The sequence below is a fragment of the Elephantulus edwardii genome, unplaced genomic scaffold (assembly GCF_000299155.1).
Source record: "Elephantulus edwardii isolate Elephantulus edwardi_28Jun2011 unplaced genomic scaffold, EleEdw1.0 scaffold00214, whole genome shotgun sequence".
Lineage (NCBI taxonomy): Eukaryota > Metazoa > Chordata > Mammalia > Macroscelidea > Macroscelididae > Elephantulus > Elephantulus edwardii.
Window position 1 is genome coordinate 2145643 of NW_006399964.1, and position 26257 is coordinate 2171899.

Sequence of the window (26257 nt, forward strand, 5' to 3'; positions counted from 1 at the left end):
AGCTAATGTTAGATGGATCTTGGCAGAAAGCAGAGAATACCAGAGAAATGTTTATCAAAGTCAGTGGGATATTCAATGTTTTTCCCCAACATCAAATTCAAAGGCATCAATTCTTCTGCCACCCTTATTCATTAACTTTTAGATGCACAAATTTCTATAACGCTGTTTAAATTGTTGTTATGCACCTTCGAGTCGCCTGCAACTCATAGCAAGTCTATGTACAACAGCCCCAAACCCTGCTCTACGCTGTGCCAATCTCACCGTCTCTGACACACCTACCCCCATTATCCCAGTCACTGAATCAATCCACTTCGTTGAGGGTCTTCCTCTCTTGCACTGCCCTTCCACCCTCCCAAGCATGACGTCCTCTCCAAGGACTGGTCCCGCACTGCAACATGTCCAAAGTATGTCAGATGACGCTTCAGAATCCTTGCCTCCAAGGAGAAGCCTGATCTCACCCTCTCTAGGATAAACTTGCTTTTACCTCTTAGTAGTCCATGGTGTATTCAATACTCTTCTCCAGCTTGAAGGCAACAATTCTCCTATCCTCCATAGTCATTGTCCAGCTTTCTGATGCATAGAAATTAACTGCAAAGACTGTGGCAGAGATCAGGTGCACTTTAGTCTCCAGACTGACACTGTTGCTCTTCAGTACTTTGTAGAGGTCTCAGACAGCAAGCTTTCCCAATGCAATCCATCTTTTCATTTCCTGGCTGTTGATACCAAGAGTGTTGACTGGAGCCAAGCAAACTTAAGCTGTTTAACAATCTCAATCTCTTCACCATCTATTATGATGCTGTCAATTGGCCAAGAATAAGTTTCACATAAGCACAATCAAGTGTTCTGGGATTCCCATTTTCCTCACAACTAGCCACAACTTGTGACCCACACAGTTAAATGCCTTTACATAGTCAATGAAACACAGATAGACATTCCTCTGGTACTCTGCTTTCTGCCAAGATCCATCTGACATTGGTGATAATTGTCTCTAGTGCCACAATAGTAAATATGTTTGAATTAATTTTCCTTGAGATGAAACCAAATTTTTTGGATTAATACACTTTGAAAATACAAGAAATGCCATAAAATGTCCAGCACTTACCTGATGGGTTTTCCTGTATTCTCTTTAGCTAGTGTTCTGTGCAGACACTCTCTTGCATGGTGTAGCACTGCTGTCTGCTTGCAGTGATGTTTAAACACACTTGTCTTCTGCCCCCTGGGTCAGTCTGTCTGTTGGCTCACTTATTAGCGTGGCCTGTAACTGATAGTTACCAGATGATAAATGAGATTTAGCCAAGTCAACATTCAGTATTCAGACTAGTAGATAATGAATGCATTTATACCTAATTAAAGAGTTTCAAATACTTTTAAAATACTAATGAGAAGTTTCTTTATATTGCTTAATGCAAAGAGAAAAGAATGTCCTTAGCTAATTAAATCTTTACACAAAAGTTAATAGCTGAATGAATTATCTAAGATGCCACTTTTAACTGTCCTCTTTTTCACAGTGTTACTGAATATATTTTAGGTAAGTGCAGTTGAGTTTGTTGAAGTTATTAAGAGATAGTGTTGATTTTTGGCTCAGCGTGATCCCTTGTGATAGAACAGAGCTGCTCCCTAGCATTTCCCAGGCTGTTGTCTTATGTTGTCTGGTGGCCTACCAGGGGAGTAGATCATCAGTTAATTTCCCCCTTGGAACAGCACTTGTTGTTGTTGTTGTTATGTTGCTTGCGACCTTCCCCAAATTCCAAAACCCTTTTTTTTTTTTTGGCATTTCAACTATTTCTTTTGAAGGTCTTTTAAAAACAAAGTTAAAGACAATCTGAAGAAAAAAATTGCACAGAATACACTCATTAAATAAGTATTGTGATTAACTCAAAATAAGGGAAAATATGTTCTCTTCTGCAACTCCAGAATGAAGTTGTATGGTCCTGAAGGTTTTTATATCTCCAAAAGGGGGGGCAGGGGCAATCATGGCAATTAAGCTGCCACTTAATTACGTAAATCTAGAGTAGCAACCAATTTTTCTGTTCTTCCCAATAAGTCAGTTTCGATCTTCAAACTGTGCCTTGTTTTTTAAAAGGTATGATGCTAGAAATTCAATGGAGTTTGGCGGTCTCTCCTTTGCCAGAACAGCAAGACCCTGTAATAAAATAGGCACAACTGTCTGATCCAGGTAGGCACGGGTTGGCAGTGACTGGAGATCCACCTTCTGTTTTGATGACTTTTCAGCATTAATCTTCTCATTTTCTACTATTCTCTCGACGTTGTCTGTGAGACCATACTCAGAGTGAGGATTTTCTGCAACCTGCGTCTGGCATCCGCTCTGGCTCCATGGCGGACCTTGCAAGCCACAGTCCCGGGAAACGAATCCGCACCCGAGCAGTGTGTTCTTAAGAGCCCAGCACCGCACCCAAAACCCTTTATTTTTATTGAACTGGAATTGAAAGCTGCAGTCCTTGACCTTCTGCAGCAAATGCCTCAGGCCCTCCTCAGTTTCAGCAAGCAGGGTTGTGTCATCTGCATAATGTAGGGTGTTAATGGGTGTTCCTCCAGTCCTGATGCCACATTCCTCCTCACAGAACCCAGTCGCCCTGATAATGTACTCTGCATATAGATTGAAAAGGTACTGGATGCATCCCTGGGGTACCTTTCCTGATCTGAACCATGCAGTGTTTCCTCGCTCTGTTCCGAAGACTGCTTCCTGGCCCAAGTATAGGTTTCATATAAGTACAATCAAATGTTCTGGGATTCCCATTCTTCCCAGAGTAAGCCACAATTTGTTAGGATCCACACAGTCAAATGCCTTTGCACAGTCAATGAAGCACAGATAGACATTCCTCTGGTACTCTCTGCTTTCAGCTTAGACCCATTTAACATTCGCTATAAGATCCCTAGTGCCACAGCCTCTTCCAAACCTAGCCTGCACATCTAACAGTTCTCTGCTAGTGTGCTGTTCCAGTCATTTTTTGTTAACTTTCAGCAGGATTTTGCTTGCCTGTGATATTAGCGATATTGTTCGATAATTTCCACACTCTGTCGAATCACCTTCTTTTGGAATGGGAATAGATAGAAATCTCTTCCAATTAGTAGGTCAGGTGGTTTTCCTCCTGATTTCTTGGCATAACCTGGTGTTCATTATATAGGACTCCATAAATTATGTGGAGCACTACTAAATACTGAAATGTTTATAAAGGAACAGACATAATTATAATTTAACTTTGAAAGAATAAATAGCATTTTTGCTGCCATTGTTGTTGTGATTATTGTTATGTGCTTGACACCAAAAGGCCTACAGTTTATAGTGACTCTCTGACCAACAGTTCCACCTGGTTTCTGAAGCATTCACTCACACTGGAGATTGTCCATCTTTGTCCCATGGAAGGGGATGGTGGATTCAAACCTCCAGAAAGGCACAACTTCGGGTTAGCAATGCAACTCCCTACCGACTATTCTGAAAATCATCCTTTGACAGTTATTATAATAAAGATTATTTCAGGCAAATACCAAGCATCAGCAGACACTAAATATATAAAGGCAGAAAATATAACAGTATTTTCAGGATTTCTAAATGTTTCTGCCAAAAGTTCAAGTAGGCTTTAGAAGAGGCTGTGGCACCAGAAATATTATCATTGATGTCAGATGGATCCTAGTTGAAAGTAAAGAACACCAGAAGAATGCCTATTTGTGCTTTATTAACTATGCAAACACATTTGACTGACTGCATCATGACATGTTATGCTTGACACCGAGAACAATGGGAGTCCCAGAGCTCATGTGAACACAGCAAGGGAACACTATGTGGTTTAAAATTAACAAATGAGTGCATCAGGGTTGTACTCTCTCTCCATACTTAATCAATCTGTATGCTGAACAAATTATTCGAGAAACTGAACTCTATAAAGAGGAGTGTAGCATCATGATTCGAGGGAGACTCATCCAAAACCTCCATTATGTAGATAACACAACCTTGTTTGCTGAAAGTAAGGAGGACTTTAAGCACCTGTTGCAGAAGATCAATGAACGCCGCCTTCAATATGGATTGTATCTCAGTGTCAGGAAAACAAAGATTTTTACCACTGTACCAATAAGCACATCATGATGGATGGAGAGGAAACTGAAACGGTCAACTGTTTCCTCTTGCTTGGATCCACAACTAACACCCTTGGTACCAGAAGTCAGGAAATAACGAGACACAATGCACTGGGAAAATCTGCAGTTAGGGACCTTTCCAAATTATTGAGGAGTGAAGATATCAGTATGAGGACTAAGGTACATCAGATTCAGGCCATAGTCTTTCCGATTACTTGCTCTGCATCTGAGAGTTGCATAATGAATAAGGATGACAGAAAAAGCACTGACATCTTTGAGCTGTGGTACTGGAGAAGAGCATGGAACACCCATGGATGGCCAAAAGAACAGATATGTCTTGGAGAGGGTGCAGCCAGAGTGCTCTTTGGAGGCAAGAATAATGAGGCTTTGCCTCATATACTCTGGGAAAATTGCTAGGAAGGGCTATTCCATGGTGGAGGACATGATGCTGGGAAGGGTCGAGTGTTGGCAAATGAAAGGAAGACCCTCAATAAGGTAGACTGACACAGTGACTGCCACAATGGGCTCCTGTGTGTCAGGAAGTGTGAGGACAGCATGGGATAGACAGCATAGGTTAAGATCTTTTGTTCATAGGGTTGCTAAGAGCCATACCTAGCAACGATAATAACAATTGCACAGTTTAGTCTGAACTACAAAAGGGAAAGCAATAATTACAGAGCAGGCAATACCTTGACTGCTGTTGTTAGGTGCCATCAAGTTGACTACAACTCATAATGGCCCTCTGTTTAGACAAGAGATCTGAACCTGTTACAGGCACTGTATCAGTCCATCTCACTGAGGGTCTTCTCTTTCAATGACTGTCCACCTTTCCAAGCATAATGTCTTTTTTCCTATGATTGGCCCCTCCTGGCCAAAATGACATCCAAGAGAAGCTCGAGGCTGGGTGCCTCCTGACGTGACACTTCAAGATGATATGACTCTGTAGTCATTGTCTGGTTGAAGATGGACTATAAAGTATTACATGAAGGTAAAATTTCCTGAATTCAAGTAAGTATACAGGTGTTATGTAAGTTAACATGTTTATTCTTTTAAAACATACGGGGGGGGAACACACAGGGATGTATTAAAACTAAAAGAGACATTACATACATAGCTTTTTCTCCCGTGATTCAGAAAAATACCTACTATTTATGTGTAAGTGGATAGTCAAATGTTAGGAATTAAGAACAGAAAGGCGAATAAACAAAATAAAGCCAATGTCACAAAATGCTCAAACCAACTGAATCATTTCTCTGTACCAATCTTTCCATTTGTCTATAATTTTGAAATATTTCAAAACAAGCCTTTTTAAAAATGTTTTGACCGGCTTTAAACCATGCAAACTTTAAAAACCATAAGAATGCATGTTCACTTTGTCTCTCGTTTTAGTCAAAATTCAAAAGCTAACAAATCTACTTTCCATAGTAAAGGCTCTAAAAATAAATGTGATATGAAGCACAGATCAATATTTGATGAGAGGATTAACGCTCCAGCTAGCACAGCAATTATGCACTGGCGCTCAGCTTATTGTAGCGAGGATTTCATCTGGGGCCCATCCTACATCCCCAGAGTAAGATTAAAGCCGTTTATCTCTTATCTATAAAAAGATCATAACATCTGAATAGAAAGACTGTCTACAACAATGCAGAAAGCCTGTTCCTAAAGTCAACAAAGTTAAAAAGTGCTCTGCTATCAAATTTGGCTCCTAATTTCATTAACCTTTAAATGCTAACAAGTTGGAAGCACATGTCAAGCACAGGAACTAGAGGACCTTTAGGCCCATCTGGGTAATAAAAACCCAGAGAAATTCCTACTGTGACATACGCTCTTGAGGCAGGAGTGGCATCCACTTCTTAAACAACATGCCTCTAGAAACTCTATGAACTTTGATAAATGTCGATAATTATAGAGGCTTCAGGCCTTTTGTTCATGGGGTCGCTATGAGTCATGCTCGACTCAATGGCAATCAACAACAACAATAATCAGAAAGCATGTAGGGAGCTCTGGTGGACTAGTGGTAAGAAGTTGTACCACAATCCTGAAGGCACACAGTTCTAATCCACCAGCTGCTCTGCGAGGAAAATGATAGACAATCTCCTCTCATGCAATTTATTGACTCTGAAAATCTGCTGGAGGGTCAGCTATAGGTTGTTGCAACTCAATGGTACACAACAACAAAAATCAAAGCATGTAGGAAGCTCTGGAGGCTGAGTGGCTAAGGAGTTGTGCTGTCAATCCAAAGGCAGGCAGGCTGAGTTCACCAACTGCTCATATAGCCTCAGAAAACTGACTGGAGGGTCAATGTCAACTCAGCAGCACATGCCTGAAAACTCTACATGGCTTCAGACTGCACTTCGAATAGACTTAACCTCCTTAACATCTCCTACACGACAATGCAAAATTAAGTTCTAAGAAAAGAAACTGGGCACAGTATGTAAGAGTTTACAACTAGTCACTAAGGGTGCTTCTATAAAGATGTGAACCTGCATCCCTGTCCAGGGTTTCATTGAAGATTATGCCTTTCAATTATGGTATTGGAAAAGAGTATGAATATCCCATGGACTATCAAAAGAACAGACAGATAAGTCTTGGAGAAAATAAAGCCAGAGTGCTCCTTGGAGTCTAAGATGATGAAGCTTTGTCTTACATACTTTGGGCATGTTGCTCAGAAAGGTTATTCCTTGGAGAGAGACATCATGCTTGAAAAAGGAGAGGGACAGTGCAGGAGAGGAAGACCCTCAGCCAGGTGAGTTGACACACTGACTGCAGCAATGGGCTTCAGGCACATTCTCAGCACTAGACATTTTCTTTCATTTTGAAATATTCCAAAAGAAACCTTTTTAAAAGTGGTGAGATTGTGAGGGTGGCACAGGAGAGGCAGCATTCAGATCTGTTGTTCATAGGGGCGTCATGAGTCATACTTGACTCAAAGGCACCCAACAACACAAAACAAGCCCCCATCCCCAGCTGGCATGCCTACCTCCAACAGTGGAGCATTCTTTCAGCCAGCCTACTGAGTGATGAGCTCCACTAGTGCTCAAGCCTGGTCATGCATGCAACAACTCAAGATGCAGCCACTCCCATTTTCTGGGATGTTCTCTGTAAGACCCACAGTACCAAAGGCATATGGCCCATACCTGAGTGCACGCAGTATACTGACAGGACCATTCGGGGAAATCCTCCATGATGGACGGCAGTGGCTAACCAATTACCCCATGTGTGGATGGGCCATGGTAATGGGCAGAGTCGCTGGGGGCCTGAGCTCAGAGCTGCTTAGATGATTTTAAAATGTGAACATAGCCCGTTACTCTGTGCACAATGAGATGGGTGGGCTGTTTTCAAAGGACTTACTATATTAACTGACCAGTGAAATGAGAGTGGATGATCAGTCATCTCCCCTTATGGAGTAATGAATCATGAGACGATTTATGGATACTAGGCAAGGAAATTTCTCTTTCACATATATCTGGACATACAGAGTACTTTGTCTCTCCCTGGAAACACTGAGGTGGATGGATGACCTAGCTCACCTGAGTGCCTTGTGGGAAGTACCTACTTACCAACTGGGAGAACGGCTACATGGTAAAATTGACCATAAAGGATCTCAGTCCTTATGGGCTATAGCTGAGTAATTGAGTCTTCACTTGTCCATGAAGCACATTACTAATGCCTATTGGCAATGCCCTAGCTGCTCTCTGGATCACACACAGTGAGCTGCTCTCACTATGGGGCACATAGCATGGGCAGAAGCCCCAGCACAAAGGTGGCAAATTGACTGTAGAGGGCCTCTCCCTATATCTGATAACTAGGTATGCCTTTTCTTTTTACTTTACTTTTACTAGGTATGCCTCCAGCTTTTATGCCCTGCATATGGCATGCCCATTCACACTACAGTAACCAGGAATTCATCTTATTGACCATGAAGTGCAGAAGTGGGCTGATCGATGGGGACTGCGGAGCACTTTGATCTCCCATATGATCCCACAGCACCTGATCTTACTGAATGCATGCATGGAAGCCTGAAGCAAACTCTGAAACACAAGACCTACTCCATGCAGCAACGGACTAGAAGATTACCTAATGGCTTCCAATGCACCGATGAAAATTGTCAACAAACTCACCCAACAAACTCACTTACGAACTACTGACACAAGGGCCCCAGAAGAGGATGAGGATACAAGTCACTATACAAGATGCACCCCCACCTTGGTCAATCTAGTAATATTGTGTTGTGTTGTCCTTGTAAGAAGCCCTTCCACTGGAAGAGACAGTGAGGACCCTCAAGGAACCAGCACACTAGCTCCCAAGGGTTTGGGTTCCTGCTTCCTTCAGGACTAGTGCAAAAGAAGGATTTACAAACTCCTCTGGCTTCTAACAATACCTTCCAGGTCTCTTCTCATTTATAACCCTATTAAAGACATCATGGTCTAGAGATCATTGGAATGAAGTCTATGGAGTATAAGAACTGTTGTATTTTTTTTTTCTTGTTGTGTACCTTCAAATTAGATCCGACTGGTACAGATGGAGATTGTCCCTCCTTCTCCAGCGGAGCAACTGGTGGATTCAAACTGTGTGCCTTTGGGACTACAGCCCAGCTTCTTGCCACTAGGCCACCAGAGCTCCCTAACAACTTCCTTTTTTGATAACACTAAATTAGCAGCTCAGAAAAGCTTTCAGGGAAAAAGATATGGGATTATTGTATAAAATACAATGTGCATGAATGAAATATAATGTAAAGGAATTATTATATGAAAACCAATAAAAATATTTTTAAAATTTAAAAAAATGATATGGGATTGTGAACCTGAGAAAAGGCCCTGCCCAGCTATACTTGGCTCATCAAATACCATTATTTGGATCTTGCTTGATGGACGTAACTTGCTTTTCTGGGGTCTATAATTGCTTTCACGACCCTCTGCTTCAACAAAAAAGAGGAAGACCCTTAATCACGTGATTGACACAATGAGTGCCACATGGGGCTCTGGTGTGTCAGGCAGTGTGAGGATGGCGCAGGGTTCAGCATCGTTGTTCACGGGCTCACTATGGATCATACTCAACTCGACGGCACCTAAGAACTAACAGCAGGACTGCTTTGTTTTTTCACAGTGTGGTGGGAGAGATATTTTGCCAGCTGAGCACTGACTAATGAAGTGAGAACTGAATCAGACGCTGGGTGTGTGGAGAACTCCCTTCACCTCCCACAGTTAGACTCCCCTGGAAGATCACCCCACCAATGACAGCACCAGGGCCTGCCGCAGGAAGTGGGGAAATCCAGGCTGAGAAAGGAAACGCTGTCCCGCCCCAAAACTAAAGCGCCACTCAAGCCCGCTGTAGGACTAACAGATACCTACCAAAAGGTACCAAACACTGGCAATATCTAAACAAATTAATTTAAATAGTATTTAAAATATTCTAAATTCTACTTTCGGGTCCTTTAGCTTTTACATAAATTTATAACATATGTAGTAGAGAAGCTAAAGGAAGACATTAGGAAATAACAGAGCTAAATGGAAGGTTTCAAATAACAGCTCAAGGAGAATAATACACAAAATCACTGTACAAAAGAGAAGCTGGTGCACAATGAACCTTCTCAGGAGGGAGCATATGGTCAGGAACCAGTGGAAATAAAGGAAGAAGGCCAAACTCCACTGACGGCACTGCCAAAAAATAAGGTACAGGAACTGATGGGGTATCTACTGATGTGTTTCAGCAAACATATGCAGTTCACTTGTCTACGTCAAGTAATGTGGAAGACAACTGTACACAGCCAAACAAAAGATCTATATTTCTACCCATTCTGGAAAGAAAAAAAAAAAGAGTGATCCAGCAGAATTCAGACACTTCAATATCAAATATTAAATTAATATCAAGTTATCAGATGCAAGAAAATATTGCTGAGGATTAAAACAAAACAAAAACTCACAACCAACTGGAGCAGTAGACCAGAAACTGCCAGAAATTCAAGCTAGATGCAGAAAAGGCCTTAGAATGAGGATTATCATTGCTAATGTCAGATGGATATTGAAAGAAAGCAGAGAATACCAGAGAAATGCACTTACATTTTACATTTTATTTTACTTGCATTTTATTGACCATTCAAAAGTATATGTCTGAGGAGTATAATAAATTATAAATAATGAGCATAGCATGTATGGAGTTGTACTGGTAATCCTAAATAGGTGGTTCAAATCCATCAATAGCTCTCATCAATCTCATCAATGGACAAAGGATGGGGAATCTCCTCCCAAGCAACTTAAAGCCTCTGAGAGGCCATGGGAAGGTCAGCTAAGAGAGGTGATTTTTTAAAAACATTGAAAAAAAAAAAGAAAATTCCAGAACCCTTAGTTGTGCTCACGCAGTACCTGCACATAGACCAAGAAGCAGGAGCTTGAACAGAGAAAGGGGGCACAACATGGTTTAAAATAAGGAATCGCGTATGTCAAGACTATATCCTTTTCTCCATATCTATTCAATCTGTACACCGAGCAACATCAGAAGCTGGACTAGATGCAGAAGAATACAGCACAGGATTGGAGGAAGACTGACCAATGATCTGCATTATGTGGATGACACAACTTGCTTGCTGAAAGTCAAGAGGGCTTAAAGCACTTACGGAAGAAGATCACAGACTATATCCAGCCTTCATTACAAACTATACCTCAACACATAGCTCAGTGGTGATTAATTTTATGAAATATAATGAGTGGGAATGATTATATAAAACACAATGTGAATGAAGGATAGGATGAAACATAATGGATATAAACTTTTTAAGCAAACCAATATAAAATTTAAAAAAAACAAAAACAGTAATACTCAGAACTGAACCAACAGGCTAAACGGAGAAAAGACCTGATTTGTCAATGGTTTCATTTTATTTAAACCCATGGAATCATTAGTCAAGAAATCAAAAGATATAATCCACTGGGCAAATTTCCTGCAAAAACTCTCTTTAAGAGATTAAATAGCAATAGCAAAGACTTTCGTTTAAAAACTAAAACGCACCTGCCCCAAGCCATGGTATTTCCAATTGCTTCATATGCATGTGAAAGCTGGATGAACAGGGAAACTAAATAACTGATGTCTTTGATGTGAGGACTTGTAGAAACATACCGAATATACATGCTGTGCCCTGTCAAAAGGGCAAGTAGATCTAAGTGTAGCCATGAAGCTTCCTAGAAGCACATTCTCTGAGCATGTTATCGGAGGGGGCTAGTCCTTATAAAAGGGCATCAAGCTGAGAAAAATGGACAGTCCAAAAAGGAGAGGAAGATCCTACAGGTTAGCACAGCGACTGCAACAATGAACTTCAGCACAGCAGAGATTGTGAGGACGGCACAGGGCAGGCAAGGCTTCAGTCTGTGTACTACCCAGAACTGCTGAGGCAGAGTCAGCTCCATGGCACCTAACAATAACAAAAATTTTTACTTTGCAGCAACAGCCTGAATTCATTTTATTCTATTAAAAAGACTTCACTTTGGGATGGGGAGGGGAAGATTACACTGTTATTCTGTATCAGACAATACTTTTTTAAAAAACTTTCTTCAGTAACTTAACAGTGGCCTGGGTGTAATGGCACGTCTGTAGTCCCAGTTGAGCAGGAGGTTGAGGCTGGAGGATCACGGAAGCTCCGGGCTCTTGTGCTCTATGACAATCTGTCATCCACATTAAGGTCAGCATCAGTATGGTGACATCCTGGGAGTGAGGGGCCACCACGTTTCCTAAGGAGTAGTGACCAGGCTCAGAGTAGAAAGGGAACAAGTCAACAGTCTAAAGTTCATTAACCTGTTTTTCTATAAAACAACCTTCTCGTATTTTATAAATAAAAATCTGAGACACATTAAGGTAAATAAGCCACAAAGCTAGTAAGTATCTCATTCAGGTTCCATAGTTGGGTAATCTGGTTCTGTAGTTTCATGCTCCTCAAATTTATGCACATAAACCACCAGGAGATCCTGTTAACACATGAATTCTATTAAGTCAGTCTAGCACTAGGTCTTAGATTCAACATCTCAAAAAAGCTCCTATTTCTGTCAGTGCTGCTGGTCTACCAATCATACTTCTAGGTGTAAGATTCTACAGTGTTTTGCTCTGCCACCTCAGCTATCCACTAAGAGGTTACTCTGCACTGACCTTAGCAGAGAGCCATTACAGAATTAAATTCTCTACCAAGGCTCTCAAAGAAATATCAAGAGTTCCAATGAAGTTCAAGCCCCACCAAAAACACACTGGATTGTGGAATACCTTTTTTCTACTCTCAGGAGAAAAACACACCCATGTTTTTCCTTTTACCTATGCAAATATACAGAAGAAAAACAATTCTGTACTTTAGTATGGGTGAGGAATAGACAAGTTTTTCATCTTGGCATTAGCCTGAACATTACAAGTAAAAACAGACACATCAGTAAGACACAAAAGTCTTGACTATTCAGTTTTCAAATATGCCACAAAAACTTGCAAAAGACAGCTTGTCTCTGGATTACTCCAGCTCAGCAACTTTTCAAAAGAGGGATTACAGAAAGATATTGTTCCGACGAGTCGGCCTTCTCTGTTCACAATGACGTGCGTTAGGCCTGCAGGTTTTAAGATGTCTCCGACAAGACTGAAAACAATTTGCTTGTTTGAATCTAGATGAGCATAAAAATGTGGTTCATTCCTAAATAGCTGAATCTCAATTCTCTTTTTCTAAAATCAAGCTGTTTCTAAACACTGTGTTGCACAGTCCCTTTTAAATCTATTTGGAATTGTTGTACATTCTATTTCCCTACTTATAGTATATGTAACCAAACATAAATAAACTATTAGCTTTGAAAAGAAAAAATCTAGCAATACTGATACCACATCAGTTGGGAAAGCTTCCTCAATAACTACTGTGTCTTTTAAAATAAATAAATAAATAAATAAAAATGCCTTCTTCTAAAATCACTTCTTAGAATGATATAGTCTACTGCTCTTTCCTAGGGAGTGTTCTGGTGGCCTAGTGGCAAGAAGTTGCACTGCTATCCCGAAGGTACTCAGTTCAAGGCCACCAGCTGCTCCGCAGGAGAAAGATGAGCAATCTCTTCCCGTGCAATTAACTGCCTCAGAAAATCCACTGGAGGGTCACCGGTGGGTTAGTTACAAATCAACGGTAAACAACAACAACGAAATGCTCCTTCCTAAATCTAAAGAAACTACTTAAAGAAAAAGATTTGTTGTTGTTGTTGTTGTTGATTGCCTTCAAACTGAGCACAACTCATAGCGACCCTATGAACAAAAAGCCTGAAGCCCCTCTACACCTATCAACATTTATCAAAATTCATAGGGTTTCTGAATGCACGTTATTAGCAGGAAATTATTATTTATGACACATGTGCATGTACAAGGCACAGGTTTTGGAACTTAGCAGACCAGGGTTTGAACTCCACCTGGAGGTAGTCAAGAGTTCTTCCGGTTTATAGTTGGGGCTCAAGTGTCAGAAAGACCCGAGTTCAAGATGCAATTCTGTCACTGGGTGATCTGGGTCCAGTTACTTCACTAAATCAAATAATGCCTGCCTACAAACTCTTGGCTGCTCTTAAAAGGATAGCAACAGAAGGTCCTGGACAGAGTGGGAGGAAACTGTAAACCAAAACGCGAAAGCATAAAAAAATCCCAGGCTTACTGGTCAGACAGAGACTGGTGGAGCCCCCAAGACCATGTTCCTTAGCTACCTCTGAAGCCTAAAAATGAACTTGCCCCATTCAAACCACAGAATGATGCTATGAACAGTACCCCAGGGAGAGAGCCCTCAGCTGTGGGTCCATTCCAGAGGGTTTTGGAAGCTGTCTGAGGCTGTGAAGGTGTAGAGGAGGACTGTTCACCTTTCTCCTGTGGAGCAGCTGGTGGTTTGGAACTGATGACCTTTTAGTAACCTGCCACACAAGACATTCTGATGCCCCAACTTCTCAAAACAACTCATGACCAAAGGGGCAGAATTTGCTGAAGGACAAAGTTCAGCAGCCAGAAAGGGACAGGAAGGAGAGTGGAATGGAAACAGGAAATGCAAAAGCAAGGACAGGGGAGCGGAAAAAAAAGAACTGAAAATACCATGGCTTGAATCAGCTGCACCACACTTTTAAAACTTACATCATTGTAACTGGTTACACAGAAAAATGTGTATGATCTGTTTGAGTGGAAAAGCAATTAGCTTTACAAAGCATCCCAATTTTTTTAAATCCATAATTATTTTATAAAGGTGCTCATTTAACACATTATTGAAGGTATACTTGCCAACTGGCATTGCACTAGGCACTGAGAATTAGGTGTCAAAATACATATAATGTGCTTGGCATTGTCTCAAGAACAGAAAGTTCTGTTTTGTTCCCTACTATATATCCTGAGCCTCAATCAGGAGGCAGACTGACACAGTGTGTGCAACAATGGCTTTATGCACATGATAGAGGAGAGAGATGGCACAGGACCTAGCAAGACTGAGCCCTGCTGTACACAGGGTCCCTTTCAGTCAGAGCCACTCAATGACTCAACCAAAGAGCAACACATCCTGAGCATCTAAGAAGTGTCAGGCGTGCAGAAGGCACACAGAAAGACAATTATTAGAACAATAAATTATTTAGCAGATTTACTCAATGCAATACATCTTGACTGCTAGTGCCAAGGGTGCTGACTGTGGATCTCAGCAAGATGAAATTTCAAACTTCTCTCCATCTATCATGATGTTGTCTATTGATCTGGTGCGGGGATTTTTGTCACCTCGATGTTGAGATGCAATCCTTATTGAAGGCTGTAGTCTTTGCTCACTGTCAATATCAAGGATCTCTCTAAGGTGTTCAGGAACAACAATGACAGTTTAAAGACTAAGGTGTATCTGATTTAAGCCATGGTCTTTTTAATTATTTGTTATCTATCTGAAAGTTGTACAATAATTAAGAATGACAGAGAAGAATTGATGCCTTTGAGCTGTGGTGGTGGAGAAGAGTACTGAATATCCCATGGATTGCCAAAAGAACAAGTAGGTCTTGGAGAAAGTGCAGCCAGGATGTCACTTGGAGGCAAAGATGGTAAAGCTTCATCTCACATATTTTGGGCATGTTGTTAGAAGGGGCCCACCCTTGGAAAGGCCATCATATTTGGAAAGGTCAGCAAAGAGAGGAAGACCCTCAATAAGACAGACTGATTCAGCGACTATAACAACAGGCTCAAGTGCATCAGAAGTGATGAGGACGACAGTAGGAAATAGGGAAGGGTTCTGATCCACTGTTCATAGGGCTGCTATGAGTCGAAGTCGGCACAATGACACCTAACAACAGCAACAATAACAACAAATCATTTAATGTCAGATGGAAAAACCACCCTTCCAGCCTTGTTTGGATTTGGCCTCCTGGAACATATAAATTTTAAGCATCACCTAAAGAAAGAGAGGGTGCTCTTTTGGCTTTAGTAGTCAGGGGAGGCACTGCCAATCAAGGAGAGTGTGGTTCTAATTCACCGCTGCTCTGCAGGAAAAAGATGGCAAGTTCTCAAGGCCATAATCACAACGGAGTGGGGGGAGGATGCAAACTGCCAGAAGTGTGCAGCTTTGGTCAAGCAAGCACCTCATCATGGACAACATATACCACCAGCACTCTCTGTTCTAAGAGGAAAGGGATGGGTACAACTGTACTTCTCCCATCAACTTTCTTCTCAGCAAAAATCACATTGAATTTCCCATCATCAAAGTCATTTCCAGTTGCTGTGAGAGGTGACATGTTGGGTCAGTCCTATATCATCTTTACACCAGGGACAGTTTGTGAGAAGCGGGGCAATGTTCTCAACTGATATGATCCTCATTGTTAACAATAAATATTTGCTATTGTTACTGTTATGTGCCATGGAGCTGACTCATAGAAACCTATGAACAGCAGCTCTTAACCATGCCCTATCAGTCACTGTGTCAATCCATCTCATGCACAACCTTCTTCTCCTGCACTGTCCCTCTACCCTTCCAAGTATGATGTCCCTCCAAGGATTAGTCCCTCCTGAAAACATGCCCAAAGTATGTAAGACAGAGTTTCAACATCCTTGCCTCCAAGAAGCAAGCTGGTTTCACCCTCTCCAGGATGGGTCTATTTATTCTCTTGGCAGTTCATGGTATGTTCAATACTATTCTCCAGCACCACAACTCAAAAGCATTGATTCTTTGTCATTGTTCTGAGTCAAGCTCTCAGATGCATATCAAGCAATTCCAAAGATCAGGTACATCTTAGTCTCTAGACTGACATCATTGCTCCTGAAGATCCCAGAGAGGTCCCTAACAGCAGACTTTCCTAAAGCAACTCATCTTTTGATTTTCTGACTGCTGGTGCCAAAAGTACTGATTGTGGATGCAAGCAAGATGAAACTGTTAACAGCCTCAATTTCTTCTCCAGATACCATGATGCAGAAACACTGCCAATTGGCCCAGTGTTTAGAATTTTTGTTTGCATTCTACAGTGAAGAGTGCAGTCCTTGACCAGCAAGCAAGGTTGTGTCATCTGCATAACTCAGGTTATGATGAGTCTTTTTCCAAGCCTGATGGCATGTTCCTCCTCATAAAGTCCCAAACAATCTGTTCTGCATACAGATTGAAAAAGGTATGGAGAAAAGATGCATTCTTGACACACACCTTTCCTGATCCTGAACCAAGCAGTGTTTCCCTCCTCTGCATGTACAACAGCTTCCTGGCACTTCTTATCACCCCTCTAAGTAGATGTAATAAACAGATTCACCAGGCATCTAGCCTTGATTCCTCTATATTCATCTCCTGCATTAGCATCTAAGTGACACAAGCTGTTCTTTTTAATCTCTCAAAATTTTTTTTCCACAGCTACAATTCTGATGAAATCCACTCTACTGCTTTTCTTGGCCCAGACAGAGGTCAAGTACAAATCCTTTCTCATCTCAGAGGAACAGCCAAAATACGCAATCATCACTCAGAGTTTCCAAAGCACATCATGGGACAAAGAGCTATTCAATCACAGAGCCAAGGATTTTTTTTATTCAAGAAATTATCCACCCTTGAGTCAATCTCATTACCATGGAGAGTCAAAACCAGCTCTGCTGATCCTCCATTGGGTTTCTGAAGTTGTAAATTCGCTTCAGAAATTATTTGCTGGAATAGCAGCCTAACTCCCTACAATTAGGCCACCAGAGTGCCCTCCAGAATCATACAAACACACATGATTCCAGTCAATAAAAAAGTAGCAAGCTCCATAAACACAATGATTTACATTATAATGAGAAAGAATTATTGCCCTAATTTCAGATGGAAGAGAACCAAAGTTATACACTTCTCAAACAAGGGGATGTTCACAAAGAGTCTGGAAAACCACTGGTCAGGAATAGGCGAAGGAAAAGATCATGGCCTCTAATACTCCCAAGACACCATGCTGTAATGTTAGACTAAAATTGGCTTTTTTAGCCATTATCTTGGCCTCCTCTGATCTCCAGCTACCTTAACTGCAAATACATGGTCTTGGAAATCATCAACAGCTGTGGGACTAAGATGAGAATGAGAGAGAGAGAGACAAAGAGAGAGAGCATGCATGCACTGGGCAGCAATACTTAGGGAGAATGGAGCAAGATCCTGAGGCGAGACCCTGGTGACGGTGGTGGAGAGTGGCAAAGTGTAAGCAGAGGAGTCCTGAGATCAAAGCCACAGTTAAAGGTTTTGCAGTGCTTGCTGAATCACCGAAGGAGAAGCTAATTTATAACTATTTTAAGGCAAACTTTGCTAGATGATTGAGGAAACCAGAGGTTCTTGAATCTGTGTTGCTGAACTGAAACCAGGATTTTCACTGATTAAGGAATTCTGTTTTGCTGTTAACCTGGCTTGGGACTGCTGGACTGTATTTGGATTTGCACTGGATGATATTTTTAGCCTTCCCCACTGTACAATTTATTTCCCTAATAAATCTCATTCTTGATACATCAACTGTGAGCAAAGTCTGTGAGTCAACAACAAATATACTAACCTCTTGCTGCTGGTGTGGCCCTAGAGGCGCCATGGGGCTGCCTAAGGGCTCTTTATCTGCTCTCTGCTCTGGCGCAGTGAGGGGCTGGGCTAGTCTCACACCTTCTGGCCCTTAGCTCAAGGCCCTGTGCTCTCCCGCCCTGTTTTCTGTTCCTTTTCTACATGGTCGCACGTAAGTTTCCCAAAAGTAAAAAACCAGTGACTCCAAATTCTAAGTTCCTTCTGACTTAGACAGTATGTCCCCCTCTTGAACTTAAACCAAACTCAGTTGCAGACTCAAAAAGGGATTTACTGTTCACAGTAACAAAATGGATTTTCTACTGCACCCAATTTTTTTCAATGTCCCTTCTTAAGTTACCAAAGTAAGCAAAGTCGAATGTTCCCCTTGATGATTCGTATGCCTTAGCTGATATGCTTTAACATTAGACTAAGAGTTAAGCTGTTGAGAAATCCTTAAAACTTGGCATTCTCATAAAACATTCATATTAATTCAAGCAAAACATTAAGGACTATTACATAATGAGTCATAGGAAAATGCCAATGAAAAGAATAACCATTAAGGCACTCTCAGCATCATTTTATCTCAAGTTATCAGGAAAGTAAAGTACATTTTATGATGAACAACCTGAGCCCCAGAGGGACCCCATTTTTCCTCTTAAATACACAACATCTAACAAAGCACTAGCATATTCACATACAAAACGTCTTTCTCTAAAAATGAACTGAAGAATTCCACTGTGAGAATAACCACTCAGCTATCTCTAACACTGACCTATATGTTTAAGGACCTGTTTAAGGAAAAGAGGGGATACAATTATGTTCTCTGATAACATCTATGACCCTCATCAGCCTGCTTACAAAAGCACAGAGCCATTACGATGGCAAAGCGAAAATAATAGTAATTAGCAATGAGTATTTTCAGAAAACATATGAATCAATCTCTCTCTCAAATACTCTGCTATTTAAGCCTTTCTGGCAAAATGAAAGCAAACTTCAATGCAATCTCAGTAATTATGCAGTTAGTTCCAAACAATGCCTCACACTGTAATAAATGGGTGACTGCTTTTTCATAATTTAAGCAAACACTCTTCACACAGACATTTGATAGTGAAGAAAATATTAAAAAATATTTCAAACTAATCTGTAAATTAGATATATTAGATAGCTACAAACTATCAGAGAGGACTTTAGAAATCAAATCTTGTCTGTATATTTTTTTCTAATCTTAAAAAGGCACTATTTTATAACCAACTGTACACATTTCAGAATGTATAATTACTGTTGATATCTGACAAATTTCCCACAGGAATGAAAAAGCTTTAAACATAAACGCATGAGCTCTGAATTCAGACAGTACTAGCTTTACAAATCTGGCAGGTTATAACTTCTCCAAACTTCCCTTTCCTTATCTGTAATATGGGCATTATAAGAATATCCATAGAAACCTAAAGACATTTTCCAAGGCAAAGTAAGACTGTGCACTTTGCCTGGTCCTGAAAGGAAGCCTTCCGTAAGTGTTAAACATCATTGTCTACTATATTGGCTATAATTATCATACTGGTTATATATCAAACATCTACACTATCATAGGATTATGGAGAACGCTGAGTACTTTTATCATATATCATCTCATTCATTTCTTTCACCAATTCTGTGAAGTAGGTGTTTTTGTTTTACTGATGAAGAAACTTAAGTTCTAATAATGTTTAAGGTTCAAATAATTAATAATGGGCACAGACAACACCAGAAGCAGAATATACCTGAGAGTAAAGTTCTCCAACACATATGATATGAATATTAACAGTTCAAATTACTCTAGAATAGTTAGTGTCTTATCATTATCTATTAAACATAGATAATTTTTTCTCCAGGTTTTCTACAGGTTTATATGGTTTTTCTAGACTACATTCAGAACATCTTAGCTACAAAGAGAAAAATCAAAATCCAGTATCATTGTCTGATTTAGTTAATTCCTCTTTCATCTCTAAAATCCTCATTTCACGGAGGAGGATGATATTATATGATGCTTAATATATTAGATAATTTACATTTCACTGAAATCCTACAATATTGAAAGGAACTAACACTCTATATTGTAGGTGAGACAAATGAAACTCAAGGAGATTAAGTGACTTGTCTGAGGTCACAGATTTGGCAAATAATAGAACCAGGGCTAGAACCCAAGTCTTTTTGTTCCAAGCGCAGTAGTATTACTCTCTAGGCTATGAAGACAAACTGATTAATAAAATGCTGCTTTTGTTGTGTGTCGACAAGACAGAGGCAATTCACAGCTGACCCTCCAGTACATTTCCAGAGGCAGTAAACTGCACAGGAGAAGACTGCCCATCTTTCTTCCGCAGAGCAGCTAGTGGCTTCAAACGGCATACCTCTGCACTGACAGTGCAATTAAAAAATATCCCCAAATTTTGCAGGACACCTAACCACTACTGTAGAGAAAATTGTTAAATGGCAACCTAATTTGCTGTATAACCTGTCATCTAAAACACAGTAAAATTTTTGTTTGTTTGTTTGTTTCTGAAAACAAATTTTATTTAAATAAGTTTAAATACATAACATTAAAACTGAAAAGGGTGGTGGGGGGAGAACAAGTTGTTCCTTCACAGGGCATTGGGCCGCTGTTGCTATCAAGCTGCAAGCTCTACAGCTAGCTAGGACTGATATGTCAGCTTGTTCCCTTGTCAAAAGTTTAACTCTGAAGTTTGCCTCACATCCTGGTGTTTTCTGGGACAGACAAGGCTTCAGGATTATGTCTGGTCAGAAAGAACTAAGACCCTAGTGGCAGATAGATGTCCCATCTCACTCCTAAGCTCTGCCTGCTTTGCTGGTCTGAAGACACCAATGATCTTTCGTTACCACAGCTCCTTCTAAGGGTACAGCAGCCTTACCCCATCCTCTCAGCTCCATCTAGGGGTGCTCAGGTGCTGGGTGGCCTTCTTTTGGAGTAGGGGCATTCTGGGCTAGACATAGCCATCTACAAACTTGGGGATCTGAGTTTGGCTGAAACATCATGTTATTGCTTTGTTTCAGGTGCCTACTGCTTGACCTCCGTTTAAATGAGGGACTTCCAGACTAGACAGCATGGCTCTTTTCAGTTTATTGCATGAAAGTGTTACACTAGTCCAAGTTAAAAGTGGACCCCAAATGGTTACATTATACAAGCTGTGAAGTTTTAAACTTATGACAAGGGACAGAAGGGAAATTTTCTACTCATTGCAAGGAAATCCTCACTTAAGTTTCAGTGAGCCACAAGCACTTAAAACCCATGAACCTTCAGCTGGTCGTCCTTAGCCAGTCCAATCTCTACAAGGAACTGGCATATGTTCTTGCGTTGGTCACCCTGTAGCTGAATTACTTCTCCATTTTCTGGATGCTCAATTAGAGTACCATTGCAGGCAAACTTCTTCTTAAAAGCCTTCACTAGTTTCTTTTTATCGTAATCATCAGCGATCCCTTGGACAGTTGTAAGGGTCTTCCTGCCATTTCTCTGTTGAATTCTTATATGGATATAATCCTCAGTCCCAGCAGGAAGCAGGTCATCACCCTTACTTGCATCAGCAAAGGGGTCGAAAGAGTGGAGGTTCTGGATAGCGGCATACGATACGATTCCTTTTCCTCGGTGGAAACGGCCTGCGGAAGGAGGTGGCGGGAGAAGGCGGGCAGGGGGGACGGAGCGTCGGGAAGCGAGGGGGTTCGAGGGGGAGGCAGCTGAGTCCTCGACGGCGGCTCAGTGATTGGGGGAATAAAATCTTTTTAAAAATTGTATCCCACTCCCACAAAAAATGTAGTCCACATATGGTGCTCAGTTTCATCAATGATGAGAGTGAGGCAATGTTTCATTTCTTCAAATTATAATGTTTAAAGGACAACACACTTGAAGGACAGGAACTCTTCAAAACAACTGGCCACTGGACCTATAAGGAGAGTAAAACTAAATAGACAAATTTTGATAACACTTTCTCAGACAAGGGTCTTATCACAAAAGTTTACAGAATACTCCTGGGCCTCCACAAGGAAAACACTGATAACCCAATTACAAAAAAATGGAAAAAATTTTAACAGATGAAGATATTCGAATGGCAAACAGACACATAAAGAAATGCTCCAAATCACTGGCAATAAGAGAGCTGCAAATCAAATCCACAATGTGATACCATCTTATCTCAGTAGCAGTGGCAAAGTTTAGCAGGGCAGCAAGTAATAAATGTTGTAGAGGAAGTGGAGAGAAAGGATCTCATATACATTGTTGGTGGGATTAAAAAATGGTGCAACAATTCTGGAAGGCAGTTTGGCATTTCCTCAAAAAGCTGAACACAGAAATTCCATATGACACAGCTATTCCACTACTTAGAACATGCCCTGAGAAAATGAGAACTGAGGTACAGAGACTTTTACACCAAAGTTCATAGCATCGTCATTCACCATCACAAAAACATGAAAACAGGCCAAATGTCCAACCACAGTCAAATCGACTGAAAAATTATGGTGCATTCACACAATGGAATACTATACAGCATGCAGGAGCAATGATTTTATAAATTACTACCTAACATGGGAGAGACTGTAGAGCATCATGCTAAGTGAACTCAGTCTCATGAGGATAAATACTGTATAAGACCATTATTGTACAATGAGTACAAGGATCCAAGGTTGGGGGCGTGTAGGGGGGGACCCTTAATCATAGAATCACACAATTTGATGGGTGGGTGAGAGAAGGGTAAATGAAAAGAAAAAGATCTGGTGTGAAAACAATGTATACGAATTTTATTAACTTTGAATGAAAACCAGTATAAAGTATATAAAAAAAAAAAAGAAAGAAAAAGAAAACTAAATAGAAAAGAAAATAGGGAGTTCTGGTGGCCTACTGGTGAGAAGCTATGCTGAAATTCCAAAGGTACATGGTTTAAATCCACTCACTACTCCACAGGAGAAAGGCAAACAATCTCCTCTCATGCAATTTCCTGCCTTTAAAAACCCAATGGAAGGTCAGCTGTAAGTAGGTTCCAACTGGATGGCACACAACACAACTTACCTACATTAGAAGAAAATTTAGGGAAATAAGATTTAAAATTCCATATAAAGAATTCATTTACACTGAGAAGAACAATCAGAATTGGCAGACAATGTTGATACCAGTTCCTGCATCCAGGAGCTACCAGAAAACATAGAAAATTAGGTAATAAATATTGGTTCAAATGATTGAATAGAATGTGGTAACTCAAAACATGTATACTATGAATACAGGCTGGAGGGCACACCACTTCAAACAAATGGGGGACCCCAGGGCAATTTTTTTCATCTACTAGAAAAATAGAGAAAAATTAGATGTCCCAAGATGGAAGAAAAGCAATTACATAAGGAGTCATCCTGCTACAGACACATGCTCAGTTTCTAGTTAGGCTCCACTTACTTCTTCAACATTCCCTATGCACAGTAGCCACATAAATCATTTAACAGCTCAATAAATCAGCCTTCAGCAAGCTTACTGAGTATTTTGCTCATTAAAGGCTGGGCCACATACTATAACTGGATTCATTTCTTTGACCAAGGACTGGTAAAGTAATGATTAAAAATGGTTATGATATGGATTATTTCATACACAATATGTTTGGCATTTAAAAATAAACTTCTAGAGCCACTTGGCAGCTTGGGTTGTCTGTCTCAGTTCCAGCTAACAAAAGAAAACACTTAGCTACAGATCAAAGATATAAAAAAGGCGTGTTGGTGAAATTCAATCAAAAGCAAAGTTAAAATAAAAGAAAGTTAAATTGGTTGAGGAAAAAAGTTCCAGATAAGCTCAGGAACAATAGAAAAAAGATTCTGAGCAGGATGTAATTGACAACTGCTGCAGATACTCATGTTAGACTAATAATTATCTGGCTCTCATGTACATAGGTCATAGCAGAGTTGCCTCCTCCATGACTCCCTCTCCTCTGGAGAAGCCCCATACCATCCTTTGGGACACACCTTCCTTTATAAAGCTATCTTTGGTTTTTATCTTTAAAAAAAGAGAAGTGATAAAGAGCAAGAATCTAATTTTGAGGCGTAAAGTGCATTTGTCCCAAGCAATGGTATTTTCAATTTTCACTGGGCTCAAGTGTGTCAGAGATTGTGAGGACTGACACGACAGAGGGTGGGACAAGGTTGCAGGATCACTATGGATCATACTCAACTTAATGGATCTAACAACAGCAACAAAACAGACATGTGAAAGTCAAAGAATAAATAAGGAAGAGCAAAGAATCGATACCACTGAATAATGCAGTTTGGTAAAGAATTTTAACATACCACTCACTGCTAAAAAAAACAAAGCAATTGGCCTTGTAAGCAGTAAGAGCACGACTTAGAAGCAAGGATGGGGAGGCTTTGTCTCCCAGACCCTGGGCATGTTATCGAGAGGGGCCAATTCTTGAAGAAACATCATACTTGTAGAGGACCAGCACCAAAGATGATGGCACAGAGCTGCAACCGTGGTGATGGCGCAGGACTGAGCATTACTGATCCTGCCGTATTCAGGGTCACCATGGATCGGAACCTACTGGCCAGAACCTGACAACAACCACAACTCTGTTCTCAAACTTCAGTGGCCCAGAGATCAACAATATAGGTTGTGATGGTGGTGGTTGCTGTGCACCACAGAGGCCAAACCAGCCCAGAGCTGACCCCCAGCAGGTTTTCAGAGGCAGTAAATTGCACGGGAGGAGACTGCCTATCAGTCCTTCTCCCTGGAGCAGGACCTTTACACCTTTAGGTTTGTAGTAATTTATTACCACTAGGGCACCAGAGCTCTCCAATAAAATAAGTAAAGGGTAGAATATGAAATGAATGTGTCTCTGTCCAGTAAACAAGCACGTCTCAAAATGTGGTGGACATCAGAATCCCCAGGGGAACTTCTTCTTCTTCTTGTTGCTGTTGTTGTTATCTCCGTGAACAAAGTAGAAGTGTCCCACAGGATTTCCTAGACCATAATCTACAGAAACCAGGTCTTCTCCACAGAGTGGATGGGGGGGTTCAAACTCTCAACTTTTCAGTCAGCAGCTAAGCACATAACAACTTCACCACCGCACTCATCAGGGAGTTGGTTTTAGAAGGTAGATTTTTGTGCTTGAAGTCAGAGAGACCTTGAGGACAGGCAAAGCAAAAGGCATTTTTGTAAGTCATTTTAACTAATTAAGGAGGTGAGTGGAGGGCCACACTTGGAGAAACATGGCAATGTTTCAGGCACTAAATAAACACTAATTGTCCTGTGTGCTCACTTCATTCTCATAAAGGTCGCATGTAGTAAGTAGGTATGATGCCTATTTTACCAAAAATTAAACAAAAATCTAGAGACAAAGTACTCATGATTGCTGTTTTTATGCATAGAAACCCTATGGACAAGAGCCTTGAAACCTGCTCTATCCTGTGCCAACTTTATTGTCTCTAACATACCTACTCTCATTTACCCCAATCAATCCATCTCATCAATAGTCTCACTCTCTTCCCCCATCCCTCCACCCTCCCAAGCAAGACATCCCTCTCCAAGAATTGGTCCCTCCTTGCAACATGCCCAAAGTATGTCAGACAAAGCCTCAGAATCCTTACCTCCAAGGAGGGAAAGTACAGATGGGGATAGACATCTATGGCTAACTTTAAAAAAGTTATAGAAATATTTCAGCTGACAGATACTGCCCTAGATGTGCTCGTCAAGTTAAGAAATCTGGAGGGCAACCACTTGGCCAACTGACTGGAAGAGATCTGTATTTGTTTTCATTACAAAGAAAAGTGATCCAACAGAGTATGGAAATTATCAAACAATATAATTTATATCACATGCAGCAAGAGTCTGCTGAAGATTATCCAAAAACCACTGGAACAGGACACCAACAGAGAAATGCCAGAAGTGCAGGCTGGGTTTAGAAGGGGTCATGGTAATAGGGATACTAGAGCTAATGTTAGATGAATATTGGCTGAAAGCAGGGAATACCAGAGGGATGTCTATCTGTGTTTCATTGATTATGCAAAGGCGTTTGACCATGTGGATCACAACAAACTGTGGCTGACTCTGAGAAGAATGGGAATCCCAGAACACTGATCATGTTAATGCAAAACCTAAACTTGGACCAGTAAGCAGTCATAAGAACAGAGCAAGGAAACACTGCATGGTTCAAAATTGGGAAGGGTGTACGCCAGGGATGT

At 40.8% G+C, this 26257-nt stretch overlaps 1 protein-coding gene and 1 pseudogene across 1 annotated transcript in view; both read right to left on the reverse strand.

Annotated features, from left to right (window-relative positions):
• SMYD3 (SET and MYND domain containing 3) overlaps window positions 1-26257 on the reverse strand; it is a 1045581-nt gene that overhangs the window by 954469 nt on the left and 64855 nt on the right. The gene's annotated exons all lie outside the window — the stretch shown is intronic.
• LOC102847670 lies at window positions 2045-2336 on the reverse strand (annotated as a pseudogene).